Here is a 13,792-nt window from a genome sequence, read left to right as displayed (position 1 = left end):
CAAACACAGTTTTACAAGTCTGCTTATTCCTGGCTGCTTACTAAACAGTGCAACTTTTATTGTTCTGTTTAGTCTTTTGTGTCATTTTGCATGGACACAGTAGGGCCTACATAAGATGAACATATGTTCCAGGATGATTATTTTATTTTTCCTCTGAGACAAGGCATGTTCCACAGCTGTGATATCTTCATCCTATTTATGAGCAACATAAAGCATCTTGATAGAGGGTTATTTCTCACTTTTACCGTTTTCGTTTTATTTTAATGATCTGTGAAATGAACAAAATAACTGGCCAGTGGGAGCTCATGGGTTTTAAAGAAGAGGCACACTAATTGTATTGGTCTGGTGATCCTTGCCGATTATTATTATTATTATTATTAGCTTAACATTATTTGCAAACATCCACCCCTTAAAAGTCTGTTAAAAGAGTCTATTTCCAGTTTACGCGTGTTCACCCTTTATTTTTCATTTGTATTCTGTATATAATGTTTGAATGACAGCCTGGTAAATCTGTTGGCAAAGAAATATTAAATATCACTATAAGTACTTGGTATATTATCAGCAACAGTGGGAGACATTCAAACTGATATCATGTAATTTACGTCTCTATGATTGGTTGATATACCAGAAGGGAAGCTAGCCTCCCCTGCAAGGTTTCTTTTCTCAACACTCTTCAGCCCTGAGAGTGAACATTTGATGCTGATTGCCTATTTTTTAACCTTCTAATTTAGCGGTTGTTTACATCAGCAGATTCGGCACATTCGTGATAAAAAGCGTTGCTTTCCAACTTTCCAACTTTTCCAAAGTAACATGTTATGATATAACAGCTGTGAAATTACAAACAAAAATGAATTGAAATTAATTGCAAATGTAATTAAAATCAAATTATCCTCCTCACATTTTCACCTCAAAATTCTGGGGAAGCTGTGCCTGCCCTGCCTCCACTGACGAGCCGCCACTGTTTGTGACTAGTATATAACAATCTGTGCCATGTTCCTCTGTAGACCTCTGTAGACCTCTGTGGTATGAAGAACACTAAAGCTTTTGTTCATACACATTCTCTGCTGGACTTAACCTAGTATTTCTCATGGAGTGGTATTTTTTCTCTTATTCTTCAGTGGCATATTTGTACTATGAGCTGGTGGGTACAAAATTAACTGCATGAGCATCATTTTCTGTTAAATAAAGTTGTTACATTCCTGCAACATTCTAATTGACCAATCAGTAAGCCCCACCCATCTTAGTTACTTTTGCAAACTCGGACGAACAAATGGAGTTGCTAACTGTCTTATAGCTGTAAGTGTGAAAAGCTTGTCTCTATATCTTTTTGATACTTTTTGGACACAGGAGGACCACCATTCAAGTGGGACTTAAATATGCCATGGAGGGATATATATATAATAGATTTGTAATGTAAATAGAAGCCTCATGTTACATTCATCACGATTGCAGATAACAACATCCCGGATCAACAATGAATGTATCACATGGTACAATTCAATTAATTTACATTTAACTAGTTTAATATGAAAAGACAATGAAATGTAGACTATCATTTTATTTGTTTTTGCCATACACTGTACAAGACACAAGAACAGTCCACTATATGGGTTTGTATGACCTCACTAATTTTACTTTAGCTGCTTTTAGCCAGAGATACCTTGCTGAAGCACAAGATGTCATTAACGTCCTGCATGAGCAGATGAAAACTTAACGAGAGTATGACAACTAAAAAAAACTAATGTTTTTGTTTTCATTGGGATTGGGGGTGAATGCTTCGGGACATTCTGCTCAGTTTTGTTTGGGTTTAAGAAATAGAATAAAATAAATTCCATTGCCTATCCTTTCAATATATCGGGAATCACTGTTACAAGTACAAACCAGATTCCAAAAAAGTTGGGACTCTGTACAAGTTGTGAGTAAAAAAGGAATGGAATAACTTAAAAATCTCATAAACTTATACTTTATTCACAATACAATATAGATAACATATCAAATGTTGAAAGTGAGACATTTTGAAATGTCATGCCAAATATTGGCCCATTTTGGATTTCATAAGAGCTACACATTCCAAAAAAGTTGGGACAGGTAGCATTAAGAGGCCGGAAAAGTTAAATGTACATAGAAGGAACAGCTGGAGGACCAATTGGCAACATGGTTGGGTATAAAAAGAGCCTCTCAGAGTGGCAGTGTCTCTCAGAAGTCAAGATGGGCAGAGGATCACCCATTCCTCCAATGCTGCAGCGAAAAATAGTGGAGAAATATAAGAAAGACAAGGACAACCCAAAGCGGACAAGGACAACCCAAGTTGTTATCAGCGCTCAGTTCAGAAGCCTGCATCTCTGATGGTATGGGGTTGCATGAGTGCGTGTGGCATGGGCAGTTTACACATCTGGAAAGGCACCATCAATGCTGAAAGGTATATCCAAGTTCTAGAACAACATATGCTCCCATCCAGACGTTGTCTCTTTCAGGGAAGACCTTGCATTTTCCAACATGGCAATGCCAGACCAAATACTGCATCAATTACAAAATAATGGCTGCATAAAAGAAGGATCAGGATACTGAAATGGCCAGCCTGCAGTCCAGATCTTTCACCCATAGAAAGCTTTTGGTGCATTATAAAGAGAAAGATGTGACAAAGAAGACCTAAGATAGTTGAGCAACTAGAAGCCTGTATTAGACAAGAATGGGACAACATTCCTATTCCTAAACTTGAGTAACTTGTCTCCTTAGTCCCCAGACGTTTGCAGACTGTTATAAAAAGAAGGGATGCCACATAGTGGTAAACATGGCCTTGTCCCAACTTTTTTGAGATGTGTTGATGCCATTAAAATTTAAATCAACTTATGTTTTCCTTAAATTTATAAATTTTCTCAGTTTATACATTTGATGTGTCATCTATGTTGTATTCTAAATAAAATATTGAAAATTGAAACTTCCAAATTATTGCATTCTGTTTTTATTCACAATTTGTACAGTGTACCAACTTTTTTGTAATCTGGTTTGTACCCCAGACACATAGTTTTTCCATTTTTGAAGCATAAACTCCTACAGATGTCCGAGTTTCACTTCCCATGCAACTGATACTCGACTGCCATTGGCTCATCTGCAATCGAGGGGAGGGACTTACCAAAATGTCAATTGAGAAAGGCCTTCTATTAAAATTATTATATGAGCAGCAGTTACTAGGGAGCAGAGCTCATGCAGTCAGCTCTTGAGGGCGCTGCTTTTCCCGCTGCAGAACAGTCCGCTCTCGCCGGGAATGCTCCAAGGAGTGTGTCCTTGCCTGTGATCTTGTGGTTCCAGTCCCGCTGCTGCTGAGGCATGGCGGCAATTGAGATTGTAGGGATTGCACTTGATCCGGCGGATGGGTTGGAGACGTGCTCTCCCTATCTCCACCCTCATTCCCTAGATCTAGATCTTGGGGTTCGGAAACCCACACTGCGGTTTCTTCCACCTCTGAGTGAGAGCTTGCTGCTGCAGTTATTTTTCTCAAAGCAGATTGATATTGTTTGTGTAACTGACTAGCATTTCATCACGTACTGCTGGCCGGGAGCATTCCCAACCTACTGTATTCCAGCTCCTCATTCAGGGAGTGTCACTTCCCGAATTCCCCGGCCATTCCTATTCCTCATCAAGGCTGTATTTATTTAATCAAAATACAGAAAAACAAAAAACAGTAATATTGTGAACTATTAGGATATTGCAACTTCTAATATTGGTTTCATATTTAAATATACTCTACAATATAATGTATTCCTGGTGAAGCAAAGCAGAATTTTCAGCATCAATCCTCCAGTCTTCAGTGTCATATGATCCTTCAAAAATATAATATAATATGGTCATTTATTATCAGTGCTGAAACTGTTGTGCTACTTAAATATTGATTTATTGTGCTGTTTTAATTTTTTGATTAGGCTAGATAAAAAGTTTTAAAGAACAGCTTTTATTAAAAATATAAATATTTTCTAGCAATATAAGTATTTACTATATCTTTTTATCCATTTAACACATCCTTGCTGAATAAAAAAGTATTAATAAATAATAATAATAATAAGAAGAAGAAAGAAAAAAATTATTGTATATACTTTTCTTTTAAACTTTTTATTCATCAGAGAATCCTAAAAAATATCACAGGTCCCAAAATATTAAGCAGCACTACGGTTTACAACATTAATTAGAAATTATTATATTAGAATGATTTATGATGGATCATGTGACACTGAAAATTCACCTTTGCTTTGCAGGAAGAAATTATATTTGAAAATATATACAATATAAATATTTTTATTTTAAATTGCAATAATATTTAACAATTATGTTGTGTAATAATATTTAGTATTTTTTATCAAATAGATGCAGCCTTGATGAGCCTAAGAAACTTATTTAAAAAATGTATTGATCCCAAACTTTTGAATAGTATAGTGTTTATTATAATACAAATTTTTTTTAACTTTTTTTATTTATCAAAGAATCCTGAAAAATATCACAGGTCCCAAAAAAATATTAAGCAGCACAACGGTTTCCAACATTAATTATAAATTATTATATTAAAATGATTTATTATCTTAGAAACTTCTTTTAAAAATGTATTGATCCCAAACCTTTGAACGGCAGTGTATTATACCGAAAAAATATTTTCTCGGGTAACCTAAAATGTACATCATTTAGTTACATCAAGGGTCAAATCAAATACAAATATCACATTAAAGTTCAAAGTTACACACCTTTTTGGTGTAAATAATGTTTTTAGCCCAGGTGGCCGAAATGTAAGCCTAATATTGAAAATTGGTTCAGACTTAATGCCAAAAAAAGTGTGCTTTTTCCATAATAGAGAACCACTTATCTGGGCGGAGTGTGGGATTCGACCACAATGCAGGCATGTCTGTCTTCTGCTCGGATCGAGTCGATCCTCACTGCAGTCACGAGAGGGAGAGAAGGCTAGTCACTCACTGTCAAGCAGTTACAGGAACTGCTGGGTCTGATGACCGCTGCATCCAATGTGATACCTTTTGTCCTTCTGTAGATGAGACCCATACAGTGGTGGCTCAAGACCAAGGGATTCTCCCCGAGGGGAAACCCACTCCGCATGCTCAAGGTCATGCAGCGCTACCTTTATGCATTATAGAGGAAACCTTTGTTGTTGTCTCGGGGCCCTGTGCTGGGAGCTACTTGTTGCTGTGTAATGCTAGCGACGGACGCATCCCTCACAGGTTGGGGAGTGGTCATGAGTGGCCACTCAGCCTGCGGTCTGTGGAATGGTCGCCATCTCACATGGCACATCAACTGCCTGGAGATGCTAGCCTTGTTTCTAGCATTGAAACACCTTCTCCCAGACCACAGAGATGCAATGTTTTGGTGCGCACCGACAACACAGCGGTGGCCTCAAAAATTATATCAACCACCAGAGAGGTCTGCGTTTGTGCCTTTACAGGCTGTTCCTTGTGTGCACAAGATCCTTGTGTGGTCCCAGGGCAAACTCCTCTTGCTGAGAGCAGTTCACATCATTGGGCATCTCAATATGGGAGCAGACATCCTGTCAAGGCCCAGAGAATGGAGACTTCACCCCGAGGTGATGAAGTAGATAATGGAGAGATTTTGGCCAGGCTCAAGTGAACCTATTTGTGACTCAGGAGACATCGCACTGTCCCCTATGATTCTCTCTGACTCATCCAGCTCCACTGGGGCTAGATACCATGGTACAGAAGTTGCTGAGGCTTTGTCTATATGCCTTTCCCCTGATCGCTTTGCTCCCAGGAGTATGCCAGGATGGGCTCCATCTACTGCTAGTAGCCCTATTCTGGCCGGGCCGAGTTTTGTTCTTTGACCTGAGTTCTCTCCTTGGTGGCTGTCCATGGACGATTCCTGTAAGGAGGGATCTGCTCTTAGAGGCTTAGGGTAAGATCTTTCACGCCTGTCTGGAGCTGTGGAAGCTGTGGGAATGGGCACAAACTGTAGCTTCCGGTCTCCCAAACGAGGTTGTTAAGACCATCCTCCAATCCAGAGCTACCTCTATGAGGAAACTGTATGCCTTGAAGTGAAAACTTTCATTTCGTGACCCAGTTTGTCAGGAGAAATGGGCAGGATTCAAATGCGGGTTTACACAAGGCTTTATTTAAAGCAGAGGAGTCAGAGCAGATGAGTCACGTTCACTGGATTACTCGTAGTGACTGGATGAATAGTCGAAGCATATGAATCACAGCCGATGAGTAACGCTCCACGGTAATTCGTATGACCGCTGAGACCGGAGTGATGCGGTCAGGAAGCTTCCAAGAGCTCTGCGCTTTGTAAGAACAGGGGGCAGAGAAATCAGCTAAACACACTGGAGCCTGAGGACAAGACACGACAAAGGTGAGAGCCAAGAACAGCTAGAAGATCCGAGCTATTGAAACGAGTAACAACAGTCTGACAATAGACAGAGAAACACAGGGAATGATAAAGGGAAAAAATTAGAAGAACATAGAAAACAGGTGGCGAGCAATTAAGGTTCACAACACAGAAACAAGGAGGGCGGGGAAAACTCAAACAGGTAGAGGCGGTAAACTGACAAGTGATACAAACACACACACACACACACCAAAAAGGCAGGTGATTAGACCAGAGACCCGACACCAGTTAACTGCCCAGATTAGGGATGGGCATTCGTTTAAATTTTCTTAGTCGATTGTCGGGAGAATTAACGATCAACTATCGATTAATCATTCATATTTTTATAATATAATGAATTATTAGATTTTTATAATAAAAAAAATGCAGTGAATACAAAAATACAGCGTGTTTTTCCTTGGTGAGACCTTTTTTACAAGATCAACTTGTGGCAGACAGTTAAACTACGTTCAGGCAAACCGAACATATATGCGCGTGCATATGCGGTGCTCTAAAGCAGCGGAACCTGCAGCTGTGAGCCGGCGTTCTTAAACAGAGACCTCATTTGTTCCAAAATAATAATAGTAATAATAATAATAATAAAAGAATCATGTTAAACAGTAACAAAAAAAAAACATAATAATACTTAGATCTGACAGGTTTTGTCAAAATGTAACTCAAAACTATCCAAGCCAGAGGAAAAGGCCAGATATTAGCCTTCCTAACAATTACGCTAACTTAACAAATTATGCTACTTAAAGCCTCGTGAAAAATAACTAACTTTAGTAACTAGCATACAATTCTGCACGAGTCTACGGATTTTTGTTGAGAAATATAAGCTTGTTGACATGATCTGGGGTCAGATGCGACCGCAACCTGGTGACCGTCAGTCCAGCCGCCGAAAACACCCGCTCTGAGGGAACTGACATTGCCGGGATGCACAGGTACATCATTTGAGTTATGGCCGTGTTGTACTTATACACCTCATCGCAATGTTTGCAGTTAACTATTTCACTTTTTAAATCAAAATGGTCCCGTGACCTCTTCATGATTATTCTTTTGAAATCAAAACGGAAGATCACAGATAACCGAGTAGGGTGTCAAATATTGCACCCTGGTGGTAAAATATTTAATTGCTGCCACACAGTGAAATTCATTTAATTGCTTCAAGACTCCCACTACGCAACGCAACCTGCATTAGATAAAAAAAAAAAAAAATGCATTAGATTAATTAATAACAAATTAACGTGATCGAAGAAATTCTTAACGATCAATTATCGATCGTCGATTAATCATGCCCACCCCTAGCCCAGATGGTAAATTGCTGGAGTTCCTGCAAGGTTGACCCACTCCACCTTGAAGGTCTATGTGATGGCCCCTCTCGGTGACCAGTCAGTGGGCAGACACCGCCTGGTTACACGTTCCCTCCACAGTGCCCTGAGGCTGAGACCTCCAGCCAGAGAAGCTTATGCTAAGTGGTGGATCAGGGTGCTATTCCATAGCCTCAAGTCCTCTGATCTCTGCTCGCCTTTTGGGGTCAAGGCTAACGTCTTCTGAAGTTGGCCTTTGGGAGGGATGTTCCCCAACTATTTGTCACACTAGGCAGGGATTTGTAAGTCTGGCGGCATAGGCATATTCATTCTCATAGAGTTTGGACGCAGCTGGCGTTGCTGAAGGGGAACCTCTCCAGGTTATACATGTAACCATGGTTCCAACAGGAATCGAGACACTGCATCTCAGCGTCATACTTCTGGCATCCCTGCGAGCATTGAATTTGGCATTAATTTGGCATTTAATTTGTCTGCTCATGTGATAGAAATGTAGAAGCACAGTGCCACTCTGTGCCACATCTAGGACAACTCGAGGTATTGCACACTGGATGCACACATTCTTTACACTGGAGCTCAATATCGAATCAATATCACTGCGCTTCTCGTCTGGTGTACGACTCCCTTTAATAGAGCTGTTTCATCTCTTTCTAACACAAGCCAGACCCCCAGCAAAGGACTTACACCCTTATCCTTAAATTTTTGCATGAAGACCAAATCAATCAGCTCCATGGACCCAAGCCAGTGAGAAAGTGTATTGTTTCAACAATATAAACCATGTCCACAAAACACAGCTCTTATGGTGTGCAGTTTGTAAGAGGACATGTTGTAAAGTGTGCTTGAGTTATTTACGGAAAAGCTAATAATTGAGTGCAAGGTCTGCTTAGTCATCCAAAGATTGTTTTGTATATAGAACAAACACAATGTTTTTCTCCAACACAAATAGGGTTTAATAAAAGCATTGTTGCTATTCAAGGTCAACAAACTAAAGTAGTTTCCACCCCTAAATGCCTAGGATTTTTAAATGATGACCGGATTTCCTCTAGGCCACGTATTTAGAATTTGTGTGTTTTGTTGTTTTCTGAAACATTCTGCAGTGCTTCCCATTTTGGCTTGGTTTGAGATTTTAAATCTCAGTGGGACTCACTCACTGGAAGTCTGTGGTAAACATAAGATCATAAAACAGCCATTAAAAATATAGGAATTTGCAGTGGTATAATGACAAAAATATTGATTCAAGTAGATTCAAGTAGATATTTTTTTTTTTTTTTTTTTACTGTATTATAACTTTATGTGTGTTATATAAAAGTGTGTACTTTCTGTGCCACTAACATTGCCAAACTGAATATATATATATATATATATATATGTGTGTGTGTGTATGTGTGTGTTTCACTATGCAAAACTCAACCTACTGTACAAATGGCTTACTTACAGTTGTCTCAATTCTTAAAATTCTTTAACGTAAATGTTTTTGATCATAACTGTTTTTGAGTACAGGATGCCTTGATTCTGCGAGATAAATGTATTCGTAGCTATATGTATATGGGATATGTATATTGGTTAAGCGTTTTATTTGGAATTTGGCCCTCTAGACCTTTTCACTCTGTGGAATGCAACTTTTTTTTGTGTATTTGTGTCCTGGGGTACAGTCTGATAGGAAAAAAACAGGAATGCCATATCTCACCACTTATTTGGATGAGGCTTCCTCAAGGACCCTTTGGGGAGTCATACCACTCTCATGACCTACCATGACTGTTCTTTGGACCTGATTGTTTCTCAAGAAATATATCAGTTGTTTGGCTAGAGCATCCTGCTTCTCAGACATAAAGCTGCTGTTTATTTTTCTTAATCGTAAAATTAAATTACTTTAAGGATGCATGTAGTTACTTGTAGTTACATGTAGTTGATGTAATGTTTACCAATAGGTTATGCAGCTGGTGCTAATTATAATTACTATGTAATGTTTAAATTTTATATGTATAATTTTCAGATCATATACATATTTCTAATTGTGTCATATTTAGTCTAGAACTTTAGATAGAGCCAATATAATTGAGACATAAGTGTTTACAGTGCAACCTAATATCTTTGTTTTTAATTCTAAACCTGCTGCAGAAAATTTGCTTGTGTAAATGACCTTCAAAATCAGGTCTGTATCTTGTAGTTTGCGAATTGATTAGATTCACTTTTGCCTAAAGAGTACAGAACTCTAGAACCCGTGTAAGGCCTCTTATCACTCATTGAAACGTATTTTGAAACTGAGCACAGGCTGTGAAGGAAAAAGGGGCCTTTGCGATGAAGAGACTGTGAATTCTGTGCTGTGTGAGTAATGAGTGCAGATGAAAGATGGGCATGTCGGCATGAAAGGTGGTGATGTAGGCATCCTACATATGGAGGACGGTCACAAGTCACTGGTGCCTTTGCAGTTACTACTTGGGTCAAATGCCAGACAGTGTGTCATGCACAATGTTGCTGATGCTTGATGGATAGTAACCCTAGCTTAAATCTAAAGTGCAATTGCCCGTCATAAGCTGCAGTTAAAATATTTTTATGCTAGTCATTTGAGGAGTGAAAAACTGACTTTCAATGTTTGTCATTGTGCTATGCCAGTGCACTTTTATTTTTTGAGGCTATCTATCTGTGTGTGTGTGTGTGTGTGTATATATATATATGTATATAAGTATGTGTAAACAAGTAGTCGTTCACTATTATGTTACTTTATTGCAGCAACTTTGAATAGTTGATGGCACAAAAGAGCATTTCACAAAAATAAATATATAAGCAAACAAACAAATAGATAAACCTTATGAGTGAACATGACGCAGGACTCTACTATAACAGTTCACACTTCATCCTCCCCACCCCATTTTTTTATTAATCAATGTAGCATTTGTTATGAAGAAACAACCGCCTTTACATTTAGAACCAAAATCAATAGCTACAACATGCCACAACTGTAATAAAAATCTATAGGGAAAAATCTATTCCCTTAACAGATTATATCTAGGCTAATATAAATTCTACAACAAGTTAGGCTAAATTTTACACAATAAATGAGCCATAAAACATGTTTTCTCTCTCTCTCTCTCTCTTTTTTGTACAGTTTTACTTGTTTTGGTTATTGGGGAGGTTAGATCCCCCCTACATCCAAGTGCCATCCTACTTTGTGGTACCCAAGCATTAAAACAGAACATGAGGTCAATGATGAATAACAGTCCTCTGCTTAATGATCTCTGAAAATAAATCTTCGTCTCCCACTTCCCACAGAATTTAAATAAAGTTCTCTGCTGTTGACATGTCTCAATGTGGGGTTGTGAGGTCCACATTAGAGGATGTCTTACTGATAACAGCCTCAAAAGCACCTGGTATCTGTCACTGTTGTTTCTGGGGACAACTCTTTGACCCTCTGAGAACTGAGAATGGAATTTCTGTGAGACATAGGATTGATGTTTTTTTTCAGGGCTCTTTTGTCCAATTTAGTTTTTTTGGCTGATATTAATTGTTTCACATGTTCTTTGATCGAGAGAGAGAGAGAGAGAGAGAGAAAGAAAAACTGAACAATCCTTTAATCATTAAGGACTTATTCATAATGCGGGGTCTCCTAAAGCACTATTAGGGTCTGGTATTTGCTCACACACATTAACAAATTAAATACTGTCCAGTCTACTTAAGCTAGGTTACCACCATGACATTTCCTATCCATTCTGTCCTGTTCTGCATTGCCAAAAACCTTTGCCTATCTTCACTTTACAATCCATGACAGTGGAAATTGTACTGCTTTAGAGCTAAATGGCACTAAGGTCTAGACAGTGACAATAGTGCCAGGGATTTTATTTCATTTTTTTCATTTTTTTTTTTTTTCATGCCACTGAGCCTGGGAGTGCAGACCGAGTTCCTCTGGGAAGCCTCATGTATGAATTTCTCAAATTATCAGAAGCACTTTCTGGACAGTATCAAGAGAGAACAGTTTAAAGTACTGAATTATGCTCAGTGTTTTTCCTTGATGAAGGTCTTTCCCTGTCTGCTTGATCTTATGTTGGCAGGACTTGTCAACCCATATCAAATGGCATTTTATTTTATATGAAATGCCATAACCCATGTGATCATTAGAAATGTCATTAGACAATGACATTTTCAGTGTTTCTAAAATGTCCAAAATGCCTATTTTTGGGATCTCAGTAGAAACAAGATGCAGTGGGAAAACCAGCATTACACAGACTTTGGAGCAAGTACATTGTAGTAAATACAATATAATATGTTACTTTTGATGTTCTATAAAATAGCATGTATTTCTACAGGTCTTAAAATGGCAGCCTGGTATCACTGTTATGTCGGTATTAACAGGCTACGTAACATTTACAAGCACAAAACATACATTTAAAAAAAAATTAAAATGCTCAGACGTACAATTTAGACGCTTTTCTTTTTTTTCATATGTAACATTTACAAGCACAAAACATAAATCTTTAGCTAAAAAATAAAAAATATTTATATATCTTTTATACCATTAAGATCTTCGTATCAATGAATTTTTATCATTTTATCAATATGTGTTTTCGATTTTTAGACTTCTTAACCTACCTCCAAAGCGTAACCTACCCTGATTTTTAGACCCCTTAAACTACCCCCAGACCTTAACCTAACCATTATGAAAAGCAATATAAAATGCACTTGACTGAAATTTGCAATAACCATTTTAGTAAAAATATAGCCTTCAAATATTTTTATAGTTGCTAATTCCACTCCTACATTTAAACCTAAACGTAACTATTTCTGTACTGTATAAGAAAACATGACAGACCGCAATTACATACATTCATTATTGCAACAAAAGCAGTCAAAAGCAAATCCAAAAGTAATCCAAATGACGATACGTTTTAGCCGCAGTCCCCTCTGGCGGAGAAAAGTTGGTTTGTGTAAGGTGCAGAGCAGAATTTATGTTGTTAATCGTTGAAAATACTTTGAAAACCCCTAGGTTATAGTGAACTGTCAGGCCTTAGTCAAAATGACAGTGATGGAAAGCAGTGGCATGGAAACCTCCCTGTAAGATAACAGATGCTGGGTACTAATTTGCAAGGTGATGAATGAATTGTCTGTAAGTCCTGAATACAGGCAGAGAGGTTAATACAGCTGTACTGCATAGCATTAATCAGACATTGTCACTTAAAGATGCTTTCCAGACCTATATGAGAATAGAAGGGATGGCTATTTAAGATATGCAGCTTTATAGCCGCAGTAAATGTGATGCTAGCTCTTTGATCTTCTTGAGCTATCATTCAATAAATGTGGTTTGAATTATTTTGTTATGCTTATAGTAACTATGGTTCCACACACAGCTTTTGGCAGCTTTTCCTATTTGTCATATAATGTAAGCAAAACTTGACAGCCACCTCAGGGCAATGACAGCTGAAGTGCATAATTCAGATTTTCGTATGCAAAAATTAAAAAGCTCAAGCTATTACGCTTACAAGAACATTGACAGCTTTTGTCAGAGCTGTGAAAAAACAAGGACATTTTTCTGAGCTGCTGTCAGTATGTTTAGCCTTATTCAAATGTTAAACCACATCTTAAAACAACTTTAAGCTGTCACATTTTAGCATTGCATTTTTTTTAGCTCGAGATCCGCTTATGTTATTTAAGTTTTGTTTATTCCAAAACATTCATATTTTAGTTTTTCCCAATCATTTCACTGACCAATTTAAAAGATGCTGCTGATGCCTATGCTCCTTTTACATGTGCAGTAGTCAAGTCACATTTATTTATATAGCTTTGTACAGTACATTTTTTTTTCAAAGCGCCTTCACATTAATAGACAGGGAATATCAGTGTTAATTTTGTAAAAATTATCAAATAGAATATGAATCAAATTTACTTTAAGTTGTAAATCAGCTCTACAGAAGATATAGTGTCTTTATTCAGCTCAATTCAGTGTTTCAATTCATATCTGTATTTGTCAAAGTTAAATTGTTAACATGTTAACATGTTGCCGGAATTTAATTTTTTCTTCACTTCAATTCAGTAAACTTATTGAATATTAGTTGTCTTTTAAACCCAAACTGTGTAAGCCGAGGGCAAACGTACAGTACATCACT

The sequence above is a fragment of the Carassius auratus genome, unplaced genomic scaffold (assembly GCF_003368295.1).
Source record: "Carassius auratus strain Wakin unplaced genomic scaffold, ASM336829v1 scaf_tig00215565, whole genome shotgun sequence".
In the NCBI taxonomy this organism is placed as follows: Eukaryota; Metazoa; Chordata; class Actinopteri; order Cypriniformes; family Cyprinidae; genus Carassius; species Carassius auratus.
This window is presented reverse-complemented; position numbering follows the sequence as displayed.